This window comes from Pelobates fuscus, chromosome 2, assembly GCF_036172605.1.
Source record: "Pelobates fuscus isolate aPelFus1 chromosome 2, aPelFus1.pri, whole genome shotgun sequence".
In the NCBI taxonomy this organism is placed as follows: Eukaryota; Metazoa; Chordata; class Amphibia; order Anura; family Pelobatidae; genus Pelobates; species Pelobates fuscus.
Genome location: NC_086318.1, coordinates 24,759,010 through 24,782,985, shown reverse-complemented (window position 1 = coordinate 24,782,985; position 23,976 = coordinate 24,759,010). Strand labels below are relative to the sequence as shown.

The 23,976-nt window shown below is 38.5% G+C and overlaps 1 protein-coding gene across 1 annotated transcript in view; it reads right to left on the bottom strand.

The window, feature by feature from the left end:
• BLK (BLK proto-oncogene, Src family tyrosine kinase) overlaps positions 1–22,329 on the bottom strand; it is a 72,515-nt gene extending 50,186 nt beyond the window's left edge. Inside the window, exon 1 of the mRNA XM_063442019.1 lies at positions 22,233–22,329. The gene's annotated coding sequence lies outside the window, so the exon portion shown is untranslated. The remainder of the gene's footprint in view (positions 1–22,232) is intronic.
• Positions 22,330–23,976: the final 1,647 nt, after the last annotated feature.

Sequence of the window (23,976 nt, the reverse complement as noted above, 5' to 3'; positions counted from 1 at the left end):
ACAGCATTTTAGCAATCGTGAAGAAATAAGAATTCTTAAGTGCTCACGTGTCAAGTTGAATAAAAAATATTAGTTTTTATTTAGACGTTCTGTAACAATTAATGTATATTTATGTTGATGCTGAACAAGTAAACAAAGAGTCAACTATTTGATATTTACTATATCTAAATTGTGCAGATTATGTATTGATAATTGAAAATGTTATATATGAATAAGCATATACTAAATACGTTATTATGTTTGTCCTTACAGTAAATGTTAACGAATGATACCATTAGGGTTAGTCTTTCGTGCACCTTTTTGTGCTTTATTAAACATCATATATCTGTTGTGCTCTGCTGAATGTCGTCCATGGGGCATAAATTTAGGCAAACATTCATACATTCCAAAAACCCAGGAAAAAGACCCATATTAGTGTGCAGCAATGCAAAAAGAGGAGGACTTACTGGACATGCAATATCGACTGTTTTTTGCCAATTCCAAGCTGTCTAATATACACGAGAGTCAAAATTGAGGAAACCTTTTGGAAAGTGTGTATTTGTGAGATTTGATGCCTCACCAGTCTTTTTTTTAGACTAATACCATAAAAAAAAAAAAAAAAAATGATATCATTAGACAGATAATTTAATGCTGTCAAATGTAATACAACACGCTTTATTAAAAATGTATTTCAAATGAGCTAAACACAGAAAAACATGATAGAGAGAAGATACCGCGATAAAGAGTATTTCATAACGTCACCTCATTTCTATTAGTAACTTTTGCCACAATTACAGCCTTAGAAAATGTCCCATGGAGTAAACTAAGTGATTTCATTAATCAGGTGTTATAATGTGTTAATGTGTTATAATGTGAAATCAAGAGTGTCTGGTTGCTTCTATCAATTATCTTTTTTCATTCCTTATTGCAGCTCTAAAAGCAACTACACTGTCTTTCTATTGGACTAAGGTCAAGGCCTGTCCATTCTAGCAGTGCAGAATGACTTTCCTGAAACCACTTTTTGTGCACAGCAGCAAAATGACAAGGAGTTGAATCCTGATAATATAGACTTCATAAACGTGGAAAAGAGTGCGTGCCGAAAGCTTCAGTTTAACTTAGGTGCATCACAGATGTATTTTTTTGCCATTTACAGTACCATCAATCACACAAAATCTGCGCACACCTTTTGCTGTTATACAAGTCCCAGATCAGACCACTAAATGGTTGCTTTACGGTAACTGTAATGCATTCAGGCAGCAAAACTTCTCCAATTCTTATTGATACATATTACATCACTTTCAAACAAATACTGATGTTCTGGTCTCATCAATCCAAATGACTCTGTCCCATTGTTCCTCAGACAAAACCCCATGCTTTCTAGTCCATTCTAATCTCTTTCTTCTTTGTTTGGTAGATAGAAATTGCTTTTTCCTATTGTGCTTTTTGCTGAGAGAGGATTAGTCAGAGCAAATGGTAAACTAAGGAATTATGAAAGGTGCTCGGTATCATTAACCTTTTGCTAACTGCACTCCCAGAAACTTAGGTATGAACAAACAGGAGGTCAGCAGAAGAAGCAGAAATAGGAATTAATAAACCAGTCTGACATTAGTCACACGCAGGCTGCGGGCTGATAATTCAATTGGACATTTTATAAGTCCTTACGTTTGTAACAATAAATTAGATGGAAATGTCTTTTGGCTAAGGGCAACGGATGTCTCAAAGAGCTACAAAGATCCCAACAATAAAAAAGAAACAAAAAAAACAGATGTGTGTTGTTCTTCTTTTGTAAGATGATACTATGATAAAATAGTAAGGGCATCAGAAAGAGGTGAAGAAGGGGGTGGCTTGGCAGCTGATGGTGGCTGCGAGCAACATTGAGAAAGGAGGGACAGTGGGGGCAGTGAGCTTTTGACATGTTGCATCCGTGTTGATGCTTTGGCGCTAGAGATACAACCAGACATGGTATCACCCCTGCTAAGAAAGAGAATGGGTTGGATGTTAGGCCTTCTTTGCCCCTTTTTTGGTGGTTTTATAGGAGTCAAGATTCATGTAGGCCTTAAATGTGTGTTTGCTAAATGAGACATTTGTTTAGTTAAAATAAACTGCCCCGCTCCCCCTTTCCCCATGCTGTGAAGTTAACAAGTTGGGGGGGTATTATTTTTCACCTTCCAAACTCATGTGTCTGTCAGAGTTATTAATAGTGGGGTGCAGGTCTATGTAACGGTATCGAGATGACAAGTGTGCAGTGAAATTTAAACCCCTAGTGGCTTTTTCCTTAACTCTATAATTTAAGCCAAGTATTTGAGTCTGCATCTAAAAATCATATTGATACCGGAGAAACTGACGGAAGCCAAGCACAGAGAGATGGACACAGGTTTCTTCAGGAAGGAAGAGATTCTTTATTCGATTCACCGACCGGGGCTCAGAGGGACTTATGTCACCAAAATACAACAAGATCTGAGCCCAGAACTGACTGTGTAAATGCATGATATAGACATATAGCTCCTCCTATAGTTAACTCTACCCCCATATACTCTTTACACAATCAGCTGAACAAAGCCTAACTTCCCTTACTTATTAGACCACATGGCTCACCCAGAACAATGGAGGAGGGGGGAAGTGTTTTCAGTTTCTGCATTCCTGCATTTGCTCAATACGGTGTTGATTGTATCTTAGCTACGTGAAACTAACTAACTGATACACCATTTACACATATGCCACATGGCAATCTTGTCTTAGTAAATTTATTTTTACTGAGATTCCACCACATTCCCCCCTTTGATGCTTCTGATATTTGACAATTCCAGATGCATCACTTAACCATAGTTTGCTTACACCTCAGGTTGCCATGAATCAGAACAGACCTCGTAAGCATCTTAGCATCCTTACAAATTCCTTCAGCACTCCTCATTCTGAATATATTCTCTCTGGGCTAAGGGTTCATACTTGCAAACAGCCATTACATGCGCAGCTGGTTTCCTTTCTGTCGTGCTCTCTATGACACTCTGTATGGACCTAATTACCAATGGAACCAAACATGGTAGAAAGAGACACACTATAATCAACATGACTCCTCCTACCAATGTCTTGATCCCTCCAAGCTGCTCGTACCTACTTCCAAACCAACTACTAGAATTGTACCTGTTCCAGGCTTAAGTCGGTACATGCGTCAGTTTAGCCATGTGGCTTGTGAGATCAGCCACTGCCTGCCCTTCATCATCTATGTGCAAACAACAGTTGCTGAGATTGAACTTTCCACATACACCTCCTTCTATTTGCACTGGAAGTGAATGGAGGACTTTATCAACAGCCCAACTGGTTTACCTGGTAAGAAGGCTATGTGCTTTACAGAGGAATCCATAATTGCCTAATGGTAGAATGAGGCTTGAATCCCTGTATTAGAATACAATAACACTTCATGGGCATACAGTTTGGCTGTTAACCAGTTCCCTCACATATTACATCCCTCCTATTGGCAATGAAGCGCGCTAAGGTAGACAGTGCCACTCATTATCTTCCCAGCTACCTACATTCAAGGATGCTAGCTTCTTTTTATGATTCACATCATAAACTTTAACTCTCAAGGTCTCTGCTGTTTCAATTGGCAACAAGAAGAAGGATGGTTTGAGCATACCTAATACACATGCCCCTTCCCAGTCCTGTGGTAACTCCGAATATACTTTCTTACCACAGATCCAGTACAAATTTGCTGGGGCTCTCCAGGTAGATGTGATGGATATGTCAAACCACACATCCTTTAAATTGGCGTATCTAGCAAACGGGTTAGATGGTTCTGAGACATTTGAAGCCGACCACCAAGTTGTATTCTTCGTATCATCATCATAAGCTTTTTGCCCTAGACAAGTTAATTCTCCTACAGAAGTATTATACATCATTCCTTTCCTCGCTATGCAAACATAACCTATGATGGAGGTCTTTAATCTCCACTCAGATTTACCTCTAACACTCATATGATAATCGGCTTGTGTAGATATTAATTGGTCAACTGCCTCAGAACCGGACATTACCTCCTTTGCTTCCCAAGGCCATTGGCCTCCCATGTTAGTACCTCCACACACATAGCAGTTGGTAACATTAAGACTACCGGCAATACTTTCGGCTAAATCTATGAACAGGTTTTTAGCATTATGGGGGATCTTATTATCTATACTCATCTCTTCATAAAAAGAATGGTATACTTGATGAGTTTGGGAGGTTACCGTATCGGTCTCTATCCCTATAAATAATATTGTCCCAGGATCTAAACCCGTCCCATATATTTGGAACCCAAATAAGTTACCGAACCTATCTATGAATCGTTCAGGATTATTTATGAGTATATGGACTGGGTTACATTCCCTAGACTTACAATATGGCTTTGTAGGCAACTTAGTAACAATCATATCCTTATCTACTGTCGGTCCCCAAGTTGCCCACCCCACACAAGACCAATATGGACAAAAGTTATATTCCCTATCTGGGCATCTCGGATTTACATACTTGTTTTTACTACTGGGACAAATATATTTATCATTAGACCCATACGTTCTCTCCCACTTAAGATCCCCACATACATTCCACGGCTTTCTACCACTTGATATTGCTTTACATGCATCAAATAGCAGAACACCCGAAGAATGTACGGTTTCTAACTCAGTTTTATTTATTAGGGTCCCCTGAGGATCTCCATTCCTGAGGGTCAACCAAATTGTACGGGGTTGATACTCTGGACTGAAGCACTTAGGTTCTCCTACTCCTAAATGGCACACACTATATTCTATATTTAAGTATCTACATCTTGATACATCTCCGTTACATTCATATTGTGAATGCCAAATTAGGGTCTGGGAAATATGGTTACCTGTTCTTGTAGTCTTAATGCATACCTCACAGCTAGGAGTGTCGGTACCTCTACCTTCCTGAATATAAAAAGACACAAAAATACATATTATCAAAAACACTTCTTTCGACGTCTTCATCCTCAGTCTTCGTCCGTGCGATGGCACCTCAGCTTCCAGGATGTAAGGGCTGCAGGGAATGGAGTTCTGCTCGTCTTCACAGGGGTCCCTTCGAGACTTTCCTGGCTTTTAATAACACATTGGTGAGCGGACAGGCATTATTATGGCCGTCAAAAACACTCACTTGTAGATCTTTGTTGATGTTCCCTTTTAACAATATTATCTTCGCAAAAAAAAAAACACTTTTAATCCAACTCGGTCACACGCTTCAACTGGATCTTGCAAGGATTCTCTGGATCTATGGTAGCTTGTCAGGAATCTGCCGCTGTTTTTTTTTTGTTTTTTTTACCCTAGAGTGATGAATCCACGGAGTCACTTCTACAACCTTTACAACTGTTGGGGTAGATAAAAGAACAACATAGGGACCTCTCCACTTGGAACCTAATGGAACAGTGTTCCATTTTTTTATCCACACTTGATCCCCTAGATGGCAAGAATGAACAGGTGGATAAATATTCACAGGTAATCTATCTTGTACCCATTTCTGTACCTCCTCCATAGTTTTACCCAACTCTACAACCTGCTGCCGGGTAATTCCTTCTCCCAACTGACTCAAATCCCCCGTTAAGTTACCAAGTATGGAAGGTAGATGCCCATACATAATTTTTCAGCAGTACCCCAGAAACAAAAGAAAGCATCTTTGAGGTCTAGGAAGGTATAGTAGGTTGCCCCACCTGGTATTAAAGCAAGCAGATTATAGGGGATGGGTACCACTGGGTGTATATTGACTACTGCATTATTAACTGCGTTTAGATCTTGTACAGGATGATACTCATCTGATCCCGGCTTCTGAACAGGTAATAATGGAGTGTTCCAAGGGGAGGTACAGAATTTTAGGATGTCATACTTTGCACACTTATCCACATAGGTTTGTATATTTTCCTTAGCCCTCTATAATATATGGTACTAACTAAGGCTAACAGGATATGCTCCAAGCTTTGATTCAATGTGTATTGGTGGAATATTGCGAGCAAGTCCTGGAGGATTATTCTCTGTCCATATTCTTGAAATGTCAAATAAGGATTCATCACTCTTAGGGTCTGTATTTGTTATTATAGAGTAGAAGTGCCATTCTTCTTCCTTTTGCACCGATACTGATATTATGCCTGGTGATCTATTAAACTTCAGAGACATTGATCCGTTGGGTTTAAAAGTTATCTGGGCTTGAAGCTTTAATAATAGATCTCGTCCTAGAAGCTGAACTGGACACTCCAGCATATATAGGAACTGGTGCTTAACCAAATGGCCTCCTAGAATACAAGTATGACTCCTGAGAATTGGTCTAGCAGCGCTTTTCCCAGTAGCTCCTATCATAATTATAGTCTTCCTGAAGGAGGAGCAACTAGGTTAGTTACCACAGAGTACTCAGCACCAGTGTCAATCATGAAAGAGCTCCTCTTTCCCTCTATTGATACATCGACCATAGGCTGCACTCGGCTAAAGGGGGATGGAGCCCAGTCGGTATCAATAGTCTTCCATGACAGTGTCAGCCAGACCGACAAAATCTCTATCTTCTCTATCCCTTAATCTCTGGGTAGGGGAATAGTATCTACTTCCCTGAACACCTCCTCTGTTACTACTGTCATTCCCTCCAAGACTTTCTCTATAGCCACCTCTGTAACCATCTCGTAACCTTCTCTCTTGTCTTATCTATAACTTGCTTTATATTCCCTCTGTGGGCAGTCACTTTTCCAATATCCTTCCTCTCTACAATACGCACAGTGATTCCTACTTCCTCCCTTACTCAGGCTATTCTCAACTCCTCTATTCACCTCCCTTCCCTGTCTCTCTACACTTATGATAGCTACAGCTAGCATATCTGCCTTCATCCTCATTTTACGTTCTTCCTCCTGCTTTGTTTCAATCTCCCTGTTCATATACACCTGAACTGTGATATGGACATTCCTACAAATCCCTTTAACTTTAGCAATTTTCTTTTGATATCACCTTGGGTCTGGCTGACAAATGCTGAGTTGTTCATTCGAGAGTTCTCAGGGGCCTCTGGATTAAAAGGAGTATATAAACTATATGACTCCAGCAATCTCTCATAGAAAGCATTAGGTTACTCGTCTGCTTTCGTAAAGGAATTATGGGTCTTCCAATTAAACAGATCAGTCATGGTGAACGGGACATAAACAAATACAGGGTCTGCCAACTGTAATTGACCATTAATATCAATGTGTGGTGGACCAGGGGTAAGCTGCAGTGGCATTTGTAAATGTCAAAGTTGGAGGGCACCGGTCATTTGTCAGGTTAGGGTGGGACTTAGATAGGGTTGTTTAGTCATAGGTTCCGGTCGGGGAGTGGTGAGGTAGGTGGAAATGGATAAATTAATTTTACTGGTCAGTAACTTGGTTAACAAAATGTTTCGGACAGGGCTAGGAGGAGCCTGACCAGTAACCAAAAATGGTAAAAGTGTATTCCAGCGTCCTATACCATTGACCATTTCATCCAGTTGTATTTCAAAACTAATTTACTGTTACTAAAGGCACACAAGGCTCAGTAATTATAGTGTTATGTCAGTGGTTATGGTGTTTTCAGTGGTTATGGTATTATCAGTGGTTATGGTGTTTTCAGTGGATTCAGTTACTGTTATTAAGAATTCTCCTCACAATTTTGACTGCTAATAATAAAACTGAATACAAAGAACCAGTTGGGGGGGTAGGTAGGCACAGAAAAAGGAGGGGACAGGCATCTGAGAGCCAGAGACAATTAGAGCACAGGGGGACATACCAGCTGCACCAGTTTTTGCTAAAGAATTTAGTTGAGGGATGGTCAGATGGGTCAGATTCCATTGGGGATGGACAGACCAGTTTTGATAACCATCTAGTAACACAAACTGTGTTAACAGTCAAAAACTGGTCATTCTCTACTACATAAGGTAGTCCCCAAAATCACACACATTATATCCCTTTTTAAAGTTATTTAGCATACATTCTAAGGGATCAACAATCTTTAAATCGGCGCTGCCATACTTAGCAACGGAGCGTCTAATTCAAAGAAACACAACAAACACACCTACAACAGTCACATTTGTTTCCCTGGCAACAGCACCATGTGGCACAGTTACTAGGTCAAACTCATACAACAAAACATACAGGGAATTCCCGTACACACACAGCTGTTACACCAGTCACTAAGTAACTAATACTGTGCCCTTTGGCGAAACTATACAGTCACCCACGCTTTAATTCTCTATATATGAATTACCCGTCTATAACACACCCCAGTAACATCGTCTTTTACAAATAGCGGTTACAGTACGGTTAGCATAAGTCAAAGCACAATTTAAGGTCACAATACAATTATTAGTGGTTATGGTGTTAAACATGCATTAGACGACAATGATTAGTACTTATATACAGTGTCAGTAAATATACAGGGTTATGGTACCGTGCACTATGATACAGCAACACACTATTAACACTCTCGCTAGACGGCTGAGCTCGCGCTATCTAACAAGATATACACTTTACTAAACAATCTTTAACACATTTACAATCCCAACTAAACTATTGGCCAGTACCTTGAATGGACTACCTAAAACTATATACACCCGTTTTGGTTAGCCACACTGCCCAAGCACCACATATAGCGAACTAGAGGACCGAATTTACACAGACGCCTCTTAGTCTATTACTCTATCAAAAATCTAGTGGGTTCCAAATTTACACGCCTTCCCACTTAGCCAAGATAGGTTGAGAGCTAGCGAACCGAATTTACACAGACGCCGCTTAGTCTCCCGGTCCCTCCGACCTAGCGAACGTAATATACACCCTAGAACGCTAGTCTAGACAAGACACCGGTGTCCGGCTAGGGCTATTTACACCAGAACCCCGCCTGACTAACCAAATCAAACGGTCTTACTAAAGAGCGTTCGATTGAGCGGTGCGCCTTCGCTCCTTCCCTCCGACAGAGGGGGCAGATTCCATACACAGATTTAAACCCCTTTTGGGCCTACCGCACAATCGGTATACCCCTAGTGGGTCTGCCGTCTAAAACAGCAGTTGTCTTACCTCCTCGTTCCTGAACCTGGGTTCACACTCATCGACGGGGACACCCCAGCACTTACTACGTAGAGGCCGATGATCTCCTGGACAAAAGACCAGTGGCGCCGAGACGAAGGGAGGTCCACGCAGAAGTTCAGGGGTGCAGCCGTAGAGAACGTGGGCAAAGATAGACCGTCTCACGCCTCTGCTTCTCAGCTACCGTTGAACGATGAGCTTCCCGGCCCAATGCACCAAATGATACCGGAGAAACTGACGGAAGCCAAGCACAGAGAGATGGACACAGGTTTTTCAGGAAGGAAGAGATTCTTTATTCGATTCACCGACCGGGGCTCAGAGGGACTTATGTCACCAAAATACAACAAGATCTGAGCCCAGAACTGACTGTGTAAATGCATGATATAGACATATAGCTCCTCCTATAGTTAACTCTACCCCCATATACTCTTTACACAATCAGCTGAACAAAGCCTAACTTCCCTTACTTATTAGACCACATGGCTCACCCAGAACAATGGAGGAGGGGGGAAGTGTTTTCAGTTTCTGCATTCCTGCATTTGCTCAATACGGTGTTGATTGTATCTTAGCTACGTGAAACTAACTAACTGATACACCATTTACACATATGCCACATGGCAATCTTGTCCTAGTAAATTTATTTTTACTGAGATTCCACCACAATATCACTCATCTATAAACCACTTTGTTGACAATTTTGTTTTCATTGACAGATGGGTTTCTTGTGTCACTCAAACATTGTTTTCTTGAATTCTTCTATCACTAAATGTTGTTGTGCAACTTTTTCTGCCTTTACCAGTTTGGTTTTGAATTGACCAAGTATGCAGAGTTTTAAAACACCTATTTTGGTTAGATTTCTGCCATAGCCTTCTCCATGCAAAAGTTATTTTACATCCCATTCTAGGTGACCAGCCAACTTTCTTCACTCTGTTTAAAATTGCACTTTTGCGCTGCTTACTAAATTATCAAGGAATAGAAAAAATAATTACCAACAAATCAGTAAACAACATAATAACAGTGGCCAACTTGATGATACTAACACAACTAAATAGTGGTCCAATATTTAGCTGTGATACAAAGAAATGAGAGCTGACACATACCAAGACCTTATTGGTTCCATACTGTATGATAATGACACCTGGTAGGTTATCAGAACAATCAGTCTCACTGGTCAATTTTAAATTAAGGAAATTCACTTCATGTTACATAACGCAGTTGTGCTATCTTTTTCTTGTTATTTGGCTATAAGAAAGACACTGCTTGTTGCATTACATCCTTTGCTTGTTGCATTACATCCTTTATCAAATTATCTTTCTAGTGATATGTCATTTTATGGCATTATTCTAAAAAACACTGAAGTTATGAGTCATCAGAAATTAGAAATATACATTTTCGAAAAGGTTTCCACAATTTTGGCCTCTAGTATAATTTGAATAAAGAATGTTTCAAAACAGTGAAAGGAGACAGTGAGAGAGCAATTGATGACCCAGTAACTCTTTCCACCATGAGAAGAACAAAACTTTCTGACAAATCCCGTCTGTAGCGTGAGTAACTGTACTTCAGTGTGGAAAAACAAAGTGTCCTATATTTATACCAACTGGGTCTTCAGAGGTAGCAGGCTTAGTCACACTGCAAGATGTAGCCAAGCAGAGCGAAACCACTAGGCAGGCATTTGAATAAATTTCAACAACCAGCACCAACACCACATTTTAGAATTCTTTTTAGAAATGTGTTAATTTCTTTTTTAATTCATTGGATCCTCACCACCCACCCTGCTGCTCTGCCTAATGAAGTTGGGGTAGTGAAGGTGGAACTGCTCGTGGTGGCTTGTTACACAGAATCGGATACAATACCAGTGGACTTTCTGTCTGCCTAGTTCTTTCCTTCCTGTCTGCTTCTTTTTTCCTTAACAAACATGTGGTGTCTTTGCATATGTTCATACTAGTGAGATGATCGATTACTATCAACCTACACACTTCCTTGCCGCACAGTTTCCATTTTGTGCATAGCCCTTCCTTGAGGGACTCAAAGTTTGATTTGCTGAAATATATTAGCCTCAACCCTTGGTCTTGTGGTTTTTGAAGATGTAGGTGGATTTACATGGTGGTGATGTTAACAGTGGTGAGCTATTTGTGTGAGTGGTATCAAGCACAGCTGATGTTACAACTGTCTCCACTGGATTAGGCACTTCAAAAGCAGATAGAGATTGACTTTGACAAATTGAAAGAGATTCAGAGGGTGAGTGCATACTACCTTATGGAGAAAATACAGGGCTCCTGCATGATTAAAGTCTAGTAGGTTCTGGCCAGAGATTAAAGTCCTATGTCTGCAATGGGGGGTGGGGGAGTAAACAAAAGTATCATCAACAGATTTATCACCACCACCACGACCAAAATCAGACTTTGGGGGTGCTATTTTGCTACTAGGTTCTACCTCTTTAGTTAACATTAATGCTAATGCATGTTGTACAAGAAGGTATAATGTTTGAGATAGCTGTGGTAGAAGGAACTACAGTAAAAGAAACAGTAGAGGTTACAGCGAAGCTGGTGGTCTTTTTCGTAGCATATTCTTCTGCTATTGTAGACTTTGACTCATCAGCCAAAGAAGGCTGAGAAAACAATTGTTGGTGCATGATTGGACATTGCACACATGCTAGTCCCAGTGTCCTAAAGGCTGAAAACTAATAATAAGGATGGTGGTAGCAGTACTCAAGGCTGAGGAAGAGGTGTTAGGACACCGAGAGGCACTGGCACTACAGATGAAGGTGGGATGGGAATAAAAATACACCGACCCTCCCTCAATTCCATCTTGGTATTAGTCTGTAACATTACTGATGGTGTGTTTGTTTTTAATATTAAAATATACTGGGATATAAATGTTTATTATGTAGAGTAAACACAATGGTATTCAGCCAAAATAGATATTGGTGCTTAAAAATGAGTGGCTGCTTGGTGGATTACTGCAACTATATAGTGCTCACACACGTGCCCAGCACATACTGCACTGAACACACTCCCTAAAAAAGTATTTTCTTTCTTCAAACTGCTAACAAAAAAAAAGAATCAAATGGAAAAAAATGAATCAAATTTGGAGCAAGTGGCAGTGGCTAGACATTGCTGTAACCAGCATCAGTGTCTCCACCAGTCTCACACTGGTGTAATGTTATGAAGGTTATAGGATGGAATATTAGAAAACCAATACATATTTATCTCCAAATCACAGTTTGAGTATGCAAATTGCACTAATCAATTGGCAGGTGGTAGACACAGTAGTGATCGAAGCAATCTCAAGCACTAGGATCAATAAATCAGGCTTTCAATTTCCATTTCCTACTCAAAGTTGGTGTTATTTGGACTGGCAGTATCTAATAAGGTCAGATTATTTCCTTTTATAAATAGCTGTCAGAAAATAGCTTTCAAACTCGGAATCAGTGAATGCGACGTTGTGGTAAGTGTAAGGGGCTACTACCACATGAATAACCGCCAGTCTCACACTAGATTCAATTAAACAAGATATGTCTATCTAGAAAAGTGTGTGTAAGTGGCACAGTGCCATTGGCAGGGACCAGGCAGAGCAAAAAACCTAACACGTAGCACACACTATGACCAGACTACCTCCCAATCAGACACAGCAATGGTAAAACAGAAACAATATCACTGCTGATCTGTCTTTCTCAATAACTGCAGTCAACGTATCTGACACAATCCTGCTTGGACAATTGTTTTACAGCCCCTATAATTGGGCAGATCTCTTGTCCATCATGGTAAACTAAGATGCTTATTGTGCTCCAAGTTCAGTTCACAGCGGTAGAAAAATGGATTGCAGATAACAAACTGTTCCTAAACACTGACAAAACTGTCACAATGATCTTTGGAACTGTAGCAAAACTACATAAATCAAATAATTCACAGCTATGCATCAAAACAAAATCTAATAGTACACTAACCGCATTTCACTCTTTCAAATATCTAGGTATGTTGCTAGAAACCAATCTATCTTTTGGCTTCCACATGGAAAAACGTTATCCAAAACTAGGTGCCCTGCACAGATACAAATCCTGCCTAAACTCCACGGTGAGGGATCAGATTGTGCAACAAATACTAATTCCGGTCATTAAATATGGAGATGTAGTGTATGCACCTGCACCGCAAACCTACCTTCATAAACTAACTATGTTGTATAAACTGTTTTCCTGCTTTGTGCTACAATGTATTATTATTATTATTATTATTTTATTATTTATATAGCGCCAACAAATTCCATAGCGCTGAACAATGGGTGGACTAACAGACACATAATTGAGATCAGACCACTGGACGTACAGGAACAGAGGGGGTTGAGGGCCCTGCTCAATGAGCTTACATGCTAGAGGGAGTGGGGTATAGTGACACAAAGGGTTAAAGTAGGGGAATTAAATAGTTTGTTAGAGAAGGGTTTATTACATGACCCACCATTGTGACATGTTAAAAGAGCTAAACAGGCTGTTGCTGGCATCCAGATGCACCCTCCATCTTTCCAGCCTTGTGTTTAATCTCTTTTCTGGGAAGCTCACACTCTATTTGAGTAGAATGCTCTCCCCAGCTGTTCCCACCTCCTATAATCTCCGATCCAGTACCAGCTTTCAGTATTTCCAGTATTATTTAGTCTACTGGGTTACAAAAAGAAAGCAGGTCAATCCTGATTTTCCTACAAAATATTCCTCCACCCTAAAATCCTTTAAGAGATCCCTGTTAACGCATCTTAGTACAGAATGCTCCTGTAATCATGGGTGATGATACTACTTACTTATTCCGTGTTAAATGTATATGTGTATTTTAATTGCTTTGTATTTTTAACATTATACTGTGTATTTTAATATCACCTTGTATTTTTAACATTATACTTTACCAATTCAGTGTTTGAGGGCTCTGGACATAAGAGAAATCTCAATGTGTCCCTCCTGGTAAAATATTTTAGAAACAAATAATTAAATACTGGGCATCAACTTGCTTACTCGTTTTGTATCAGAATGGTAATTCTGAGATATGGCGTTTGGCTGTATAGCCAAGCAGCCCAAATTCGTCCGGATCTCAATAAATCAGACGAAACCGAAGTCTACCTGTTAGTGTTATATCAATAAAATATACATACACTGTATACCTACTGCACTTACTGTACCTCTCGTCTAATATAAATGGAATAAAATACATGTTAACATTACTAAGAAGGTATGAAGCAGCTCACGATGATAAGACAGTAGCTCGTGTGTAGTGTGGCAAGTTGTGGAAAAATCACCCGCAACATTCTGTTGGCATACTGTACTCAGCACTGTGCATGCCTGATACTTAATATGATCTGAGAATTATGAGGGATCAACTGATGGAAAGAACAGCTACCGTGTATCACACTGCCTTATGCCAGTCTCTGCATACTGGACTCCTACTCCCATCCATACTACCTCTACAATGATCAAGCCAGGAGAATGGGCAATCATTTTTAGGTTGGAGGAAATTTTTTTTTTAGCATTTTTGAGGATATTTCTATTCTAAAGGTAAGACAGAAGATAAGACCAGAATCTTAGGAAATCTAGGGTGATTTGCAATTAATGTCTCAATTATACCTTTTCCCAAGGACATTGAGATAAAAGATCACTTGACCAATAGCTCCATAGTCTGCAGATAAACTCGGTAGACTGGAATTCCTGCAGAGTTTAACTAAACACACCGGCTGTACATTATCATCAGATGAACCTGGTCAGTAATTCCTGCTGAGTTTAACTGGACTCAGTGACTTTACAAAGTGAGTCTGCAGGTGAAGCTACTTATCCGGAATTCCTGCTGAGGTCATCTGAACTTGGCAGCTGTAAAGGCTGCAGGTGAATCTAGGAGTTTAGAATTCCTGTTCAATGTTACTGAATGCAGCATTTCTGCTTTGACAATAATCTTGTTAGGATCACATTTTCACATAGAAAAACCTGATATGCAGAGAAGAACCGAAATTAAAGAGTCAAATGTGACCACATCACTATAAATACAGTACTATCCTTAACGTATTTTAATAAGAGTACTTTATGTGGTCCTACATGGTTTTGCGCAGTACATGATCCTTATATTTACATATTAATGTTTGTCTTTACTGACGAATGATGAGCTCAGGAAATCAGCAAGCTATTTCTGGAGTATATACCGCAATGAGCTGACCACATGCTCTGCTGCTATTTGCTAATACACATGAGCTACTCCAGGCAAACAAAAACGTTCTCCAAACACCAACAAACCGAATGTTAACACAGCAGCAGAATGAAAACAGCAGCATTGGAGACAACAATATTATTTAACAATATTATTTAACAATGTGCATTCTTCCATGCAAGAGAGAGAGAGAGAGAGAGAGAGAGAGAGAGAGAGAGAGAGAGAATGCATTAACCCCTTCACAAAAAGAACTGTATTGTGACATAATGACAATCATTTTTCTATTTTTGCTATGTCTTTTTTTATTGGTAATTAAATTCCCTCACACTCATTTAGTGCACAAACATGTATTACACACTGGTCTAACTTTGGGCTTTATTTACATAAATCTATAACTCATTGTTTACCATGAAAAAATAGAAAAATATTGGATTTAAAAATATATATATATTATCTATTGTTAGCTATCGTAATTTGTAATTGGCTAGTGAAGCTAAAGAAGGTATTTAGCAATTTGTCCTGTGGTTAGGGATATCTAATTTGCCTAGATTTTTTTTACATACTAGTTATTGCAGATAAAGGTTAAAGGAACACTATAGTCACCTAAATCTAAATTGAACTTTAATCACATACAGGAGGCTCTTGCAGGGTCTAGCAAGCTATTAACATAGCAGGGGATAAGAAAATCTTAATTAAACAGAACTTGCAATAAAGAAAGCCTAAATAGGGCTCTCTTTACAGGAAGTGTTTATGGAAGGCTGTGCAAGTCACATGCAGGGAGGTGTGACTAGGGTTCATAAACAAAGGGATTTAACTCCTAAATGGCAGAGGATTGAGCAGTGAGGCTGCAGGGACATGTTCTATACACCAAAACCACTTCATTAAGCTAAAGTTGTTCAGGTGACTATAGTGTCCCTTTAAAGATAAAAAGGTTAAACATTTTGATATGTTAAGTATCTAAGCTCAATAGTAGAAAAGTAGATTTTTTTTTAAAACTGAGGCTCAAGTGTTTACTATATGTTTTTTTTTATTCTGTCAGTGCTGATATATTATTATATTATCAACAAAAATATACTCACAAAATTGAATTGTTGCTGGGAATTTCCTAAACCTGATTTGGTCTTCAGCAGTAATGTCCAAGGGACTAAGCACAGCCATGTCTCTTGTGTTTACCTTATGTTTTGTGAAATTATAGCACCAAATTTGGAACTTGGTCATTTTGCTTTTAGAACTTTAACATTGAGCCGATGCTCCATTTTGTGCAGTTGAGCCATTTTAAATTTCTATAGAATGGGGGGAATCTAAACTTTTTATGACAAAAGGTTTTGAGATAATTTCGAACCTCATTCTCATTCCAACTTGAGCGAGAAATTTTGGGGGAGAGCATAGATCAAGGGGTTAATTTCCTTTATGGAGGAAAGTGTTTGGGGATTGTAGTGGGTGAAGGCAGTGATTATGGGTGTTTGGGGACACTGGCCGGTTGGAGGTAGCACCTGCACTTATCCCTAAACTTCCTTATAACACATTCACTGTGAGCAATACATTAATTTCGACTTATTCCTCATTATACGAAACAGTGGTTAAGGTGCTATTTTTTAAGGGGGTATGAAGCACATTTAACTTCAAGACTCTATAAAAGAAAAATAAAGAAGCGTACCCTTTGGTCACTGAATTGTACAGTGACCAAGGAGTTAATTTATTTTTCATGGGGAGGATGAGTAGAAGGGGTGAGGGCAAAATAAACACGCTAGGCCTACCTGCTCACTAATGGCGGCTATGAGAGAGCAGGCAGACTGGATTACAGACACACGGGATGTTTGGAACACTGTGTGAGCTTGTCACGATTTCCCCACGTGCAATCGCTGTCTGAGGGAAATCGCCTATCCAGAAATACCAGTAAATAGCTTATACTGACGACTCGGTCCCGGGGTTTACATATACAAAGTTATTTACTAAAGTGAGAGATTTTTAATTTAAGGTCAGATTATTTGAGCTGAAATCATGGCTGATTTAGAGAATTTTTCCATTTTAACTATTTTGGCCTACACTTTGAAATTCCACTTGGAATTCCCCTTCGAATTTTCAATTTAGCCAATAACCCTGACTCATAGCAGACATGATGTGCTGGGACAAGCCCTTATCCACTATAGTCCATTTTGTGACCATCCTGGTAGGTAAATTAACGTGACAGGATTTTAAATAATATGCCAAAGTTGAACAAATATGCAAAAATAAATACAATTTTACCTTTGACTTGCTGTGCAAGTGTCAATTTCAGCCAGACCCCTCCCTCACTAGGAGAAAGTTACACTAATCAGGAGCCTATCATTTTGGGTTATAGGGTCTAATCTTATCCCATAAAATAAGGTAAATGTAAACTAATGAAATTCTATGATCTGTGCAGAATCTGCACTAGGGCCTCTGGGGCTACCAATGGACTTTCTTGGGCGGACCCAGCAGAGAGGTCCTACAGAGACACAGCACTGCAGGAATCCATCTACTGTTGCCCTTTTTGTCCCTCGGAGATCAACACCAGACCCATATGTGGTGGTTACCACCTGAAGATGCATCTGTGCATGGGGAGCTGTCCAGCTGTACAGAGCAAACTCCCTGTGGTTACATTGGACTGTAAATAGTTTCTTAATCCTTTATTTTTATACCTTTTAATTATTAATTATTATTATTATTTTAGTACAGAGCATAGACATATATGCATCCCCCACCTACAGTTTTAAACACAGAGATTCTCGACTTCTAGTACAGCCAGAGGTGTCCATTCCCAGCCAGGCTAGCTGTTTTGATCATTGTTTTGCATACAATCGTTTTATTTTGCAACTAGCGTAAAAACTGCTATCAGACTAATATTGTTGCGTTCTCTAGCTTGATAAGCATTATAAAAAGTTTAAAAGTATTCTAGACATGTACCGTCTGTTACATTAGATGCAGCATTCCATTCATATTACCCTATACTTGACGTGTTTATGTTATTTTGCTTATTAATAAGGTTTAGCATACAGTTATTTTATTTTGCAACCAGAGTAAAAACAGCTACCAAAATAATAAGCGAGTATTATAAAAATCTTAAAATCTTAAAATTGGGCAGTATTCTGCACATGTAACGTATATTATTTCTGTTGATGCACTATGTATATTTGTGATGACGTGTCTCAACCTGTCAATATTCACTAAAGAAAGAGATGATTGATGGTTAGGGGACCACCACTAAATGTTAATTTCATTCACAGATCACGCGAGAAATGAGCGAAGGAGGGGAAAAGAAGGAGCAGAAGAAAATATTCTATATTTATATAGATTTACATATTATATGTTTAACAAATACATAATATTTAAATATAGATTTTATTTTTTTTTACCGCTCCTCCTCTTTCCCTTCTGTTGGTTACATTTTCTCACTCGATCTGTGAACCACGTTGGTCCGGCCAAAACTAATTTTCTAGCAGTGTGTTAATCCATTTATTTGCTGAACTCAATTTCAATTGAAGAGAAATGAGCTGAATGAATGCGACTGAATTAGCTCTAGCAAGTTTGTGTTTAGTGGCCAGACATGAGTTATTTTACATTTAAATGCAGTGTGCAGTAAAGCATTTCTGGTCGCAATCATTTATTTATTTTCCCCAGTTTGCTGTGTTTTTACGAAACCCCCCCCACCCATCACTATTGTAAGTCACGAAATCACCACAACTAACTGGCGCTCAATATAATTAATGTGAATTCACCAGCGCAGATATCAATATTAAAGGTAATCTTAACTGAGGAGCTGCATCGTTAATAACATGCCTTTACTGTAAGTGGGTAATTTTATTGGTTTGCATCAATCTACCTTATTTGGGGTACACTATGATGTATGATAATGATGTATTATGGGGTGCCATAAAAACACGCTGATCAGTGTCTAGCAAAGTATAATGTACAAAGTATATATCACAAATATTGGACAACGAGAAACTTATTGATAAGTTTATAAGCAATAATGCCTGGGGTCAGGTGGCGATGGTAGCAGGCAAAGGTGAGATGTACTTCCCTGAACCTGTCCTTCGCGGGCGCCGCCATTCCCTTCCTGCGGCTCTTTTTCAGTTCCTGGAGCTTCAGTTGCCAGGAGCCGATGTCAGCGCTGTACTCTGGCGCATACTTAGAAGTACAGCATTGAGATATACGGAGGACCCCGCAAGACCATGGGATCCTCCATAGACAGAGGTTAATTTCCCTCACTAGCCCTCACTAGTGATAGCTGGGAGAGATTACAAGATGGATAGGGGTAGCTCCGCCTAGTGTCAAGCTTTGTCATGTGTGGGAAAAATACTGAGACAAAGTATTGGTATAAAATACTCGTTTTGCTTTGGGGTGGGGGAGAGTGACAGTGCCGGTTTAAGGATCCTAAAGGTTTGCAGCTTTGCTAAGTTTATTGCAGCTTCAGACCACTCCCCTTACCAGGAATATTCTCCACCAATCAGGAGCCTCTAAATTTGGACATTGGCGTATGATCCATTAATCTCCGTCAATCAGTAGTTTATCCCCAGGCTTTAATGTGGCTGCTGTAAATGTATACACATATCCCTGTTACCTGTTCACAGCTTTGTAAAATCAAAGAAACCAAAAATCATTACTAATTATATTAGTGGGCAAAGGCCACATACATACAATATGCCATATTTCTCTTCACACGTAATGAAACATATAAGTGGTGGATAGATTGGGTGGGTGGATTATATTAGATATGATAGCACTTACACTGGTTTTAACTCCTGAATCTCCATTAAGGTTCGGAAGCAATTTGGAAATCTACAGAGCGCTTCACTAAAATCATAATTCAAAGAACATTTCAAATTTGAACTAGAAGCATGGCCGGCTTCGAGAATTTTTCCATTACGGCTACTTTTGCCTTAAATTTTAAATCCACTTAGAATTCACTAAAGAGTGAATTGTTCGGAATATAAATTGAATTCAAATTGAATTTCAGATTTAAGGAAAAAATTGCCAGATTGGAGAATTTTTCATGCCCTGTATGTTTTCAGTTTGGCTTTTTTTTTAGCTTAAAAAGTGAAATTCTATTAGAGTTTCTCTCAATTCCTACATTAGTGAGCCACCCTGTAAATAATAATAATAATAATAATAATATTGCAAATAGCAGTTGTTTTGAATTAATAGTTGGCTCTGTTTTTATTACTGAAAACCTAAAAATAGAATTAAATTGGTTTATATTTTCTCGCCAAATCCTTTGTTAATCTCTAGAAATTGATGGCAAATACAGGTGGCATAAAAGATTCAATTTGTTTGCCGTGCTTCATCCAATCCTAAATTGAAAGATTAACGAGTCATTAGTCATTCGATGTTGGGCAGTCAAGTGCATATAAAAAATATCGTCAAAATAATGAGCATTGTGACTTTTTCGTGTACAGTTCATTTTTTTACAATTATTTTCTCACTTAAAGAACTTTTTCGTACATATGTCCCTCGCTGTACAAATGGGGGGGTTCTACTTTGGTTATTTGAATTATCCTAATTTTATTTTATTTTATTTTATTTTTATTCTTGTGTATATGCATGTTTTGAAGTTTGATAATTGTCTATTAGTATTATTATTAGTAATATTTTTTTTTATATATTTGTACCTTAAAAAATAGCAACCTTCATGTAAATCACTAAAGTCGTGCAATCACGAGCCCTTTTTACTCAAAAAAAAAAGAATTAGCCACTAAATCATAGAACAGCTGCAAAATTAGCCAAGATGGTATACATGCAGTGCCCTCAGATAACCACAGGATTCAGGATACAGTCTGTATAAATTCTGACAAATACCTCCAAATCATTTTCTGAAGAATTCAGTTAAAATTAGAGGCTTGTTACACAAGGTAAGCTGAGGCACTTAGAGAGATTTGATACTGCACAAAATATATTGTATCAAAGATTTAAATTACACTTCCATTTATATATAGCACCCAATTTTAGAGACAGTAACCCTCGCGTTATACTTTATACATTCATTTTATCTTTATATTGTCCCCGTAAATTATATTATAGGTAAAAAAAAAACAGCATTATCAATGCTTTAGAAATGTTACATAGGTAACATATATGTCAAAATAAATAGGAGAAATATACAATTATTCAATAAACCAGAATTTTTTTACGCAAAAATAATCAAATTTGAAAAAAAAGCTGTTATAGTATCAATCAATTATAGCAACCGAAAAAAAATCAGCTAATACAGTCTATGATTTGTATTTACCTGGTAAATTCACAGAAATCTAAATTTACTTAATAACCCTGACAGCGTTTTTTTTATTATTTTTTCGCACTAAATTCATTGTACCTATTGTACTGCGGAATATTTGAATTCCATATAAATAATTGTAATTGTAATAATTAAATTATGTAGAAACCAGCCCCGGCGGTAAAAGCAGGAAAATAATTATCGTGTGTTTATGAGAGCTATATCTTAGCTAAAATCAATCATTTATTTTATTGTGTTTAATCCACGTTCTGTATTAACACGTTATCAATGTATTTTATTTCTGCTGGACTTATAGTACAAAGGGGTTTGCAAGAAAATATGAATTAGGATTCCAAGCTCCTTTGGGTATAATATTATATTATCATGAAATATACAGCAGCAATGTCATCCTTATCTCAGCCACATTTTTATTAAGGAAGCCAAAAATGAACTTAAAAAAACCCTGAAAATGCCTAAGGCATTTAGAATTCTACAGCCAGTTCTGGTACATTTGGTGTAATTTTGTCGCACTGGGATCTCCTGGTGTGACTATGAGGCATTTCCAAATATTTCTCTAACAGCCCAAGTTATACTGTCATCAAAACTTTTTAATGAAAATTCTCCTTTCACAAAACCAGCACTATAGTACGATATGCAGTAACTTGTGATATTTGGGGTGATTTTTTTAGGATATGTTATATTTTGATACATCGCTGTGGAATGTATTGGTGTTCTACAAAAAAAGTAATACAATTATTCAAAAAAAAATATTTTAAGAAAAATGAAAAGAAGTATGAAAAACACTTACCTATCCCTTTACTCTAACAGCATTTCCAGAAACGCTGGCAGATGAAATATAAGCGTGGTAAAAATGCCTATAATAAGCGGTTTTAGTGTCTTCCTTGTTGCGCATCCATCTCGTTCTGTTTTTGCTTCTGACCTGTCAGTTAGAATACGGCTGAACTTGTGGTTTCCTGCTAGCAGTTAAATGATAAATCTGTTTGGCTGTGTTCCGTGTTAGTGACGATGACAAACACTGAGACACCAAAAATAGATCACTAGGGAATCGTTTTTTTAGTTCTTAAATTATCTGCCACTCCAGACATACACTATATATTATAAATATATAATATATATTTTCTGTGAAGTCTAACACTCCTGTGTAAAACTTTTAACCACCTGTATGTAAACTCAATTATCAAGACAAATACAAAAAGCATAGCGTGGATTAAAGGAATACTCCAACCACACTTTAGTGGTTATGGTGCTATGAGTGTCCTGGCACCCCACGCACTGTAAGTAGCCACACCTGGGGTGTGCCGGGATGTGGTCACTGTCTACATTGAGTTTCTGTTTGCTTGTATGAGCTAAACCCTGCTGTGTCGGGCTAGTTCATTGGCTGAAAGTGTTGATTACACCGCTTAGTTTAGAGTAGAGCCTTAGAACTCTCTAGAAGCTCTCCTAGAGTCAGTGACCAGCACCCCGAAGGCTCCAGGATAGAATTCAAACCATTGGTGAATGATGGGAAAGGCTTCAGTGCATTCCTTTCACAATAACCACTAGGTGTGCTATAGCGATTATGGTGCAAAACCAAATCCAGAATTGCACTTAATCCAACAAAGTACAATTCTGGGTGCAACCAAACCAGGAACCAGCACCAGGTCTGACTGTTGGGTTTCATAAAATCTTGCCTCATCAATTTCCTGGAGTGCGTGGACTTTCTTATCTTATATCTACTGGACTGGTTTTTCTGTGGTATGTCAGTCATTATCTGCCCAGCTGATAAGGGGAAGGACATGATAATGAATTATTCTGATTGTCCATGTGAAATTATCTGGTAGTTATCTAGTAGTTATCCATAGTGTAGAAACAGAAGAAAAATAGATCAAAATAATCTTGAACATCCTTAACCACTTCAGCAGCAAAAGATTTGTAAAAAGCGACCATCAAAAGCTGGGCATTATTTGAGCTCTGAAATGTAATGTAATGTGTGAATGTATTTTTGTTTCGGCATCAACATCTTTTTTTATACTCCACAAACAGAACTTTGAGTCACTAAACAAGCTAAACAATTCGTTCCTCGTTTCGTTTGTTTTGTGACACAGACATATGGCAGTTCGGAATGACAAAATTCGGACTACTCGATGATCGTCCAAAATTCTGATGAACGAACCCAGTTTATTTGAAACCGAGTGCAGAACTCTAGTAAATCCTGTTCTTTAAGCTGACCTTTCACTAGCATGACAAAGAAATAAGTAAAATGAACACGATATGCAGACAGTGGCATGTCTGTATTGCCTGTTAAAATTAACACTATATATGCTACAGAGGTGGCTAAACTTCATGTTTGTAAGAGCCTCATGGTAAAATGTAGAAATATTTAAAAGCTGCAATTAAATTAATTCTCTTTATCTGTGTCTTATTTCCCTAGCCCCCCCCATGTGTATCATTCCCTTAGCCCCCCATGTATTTAATTCCCTGTCCTCCATGTGCCTCATTACCTTAGCTCCCCCTCCCCCCCCATACCGCCATGTGCCTCATTCCCCCAGCTC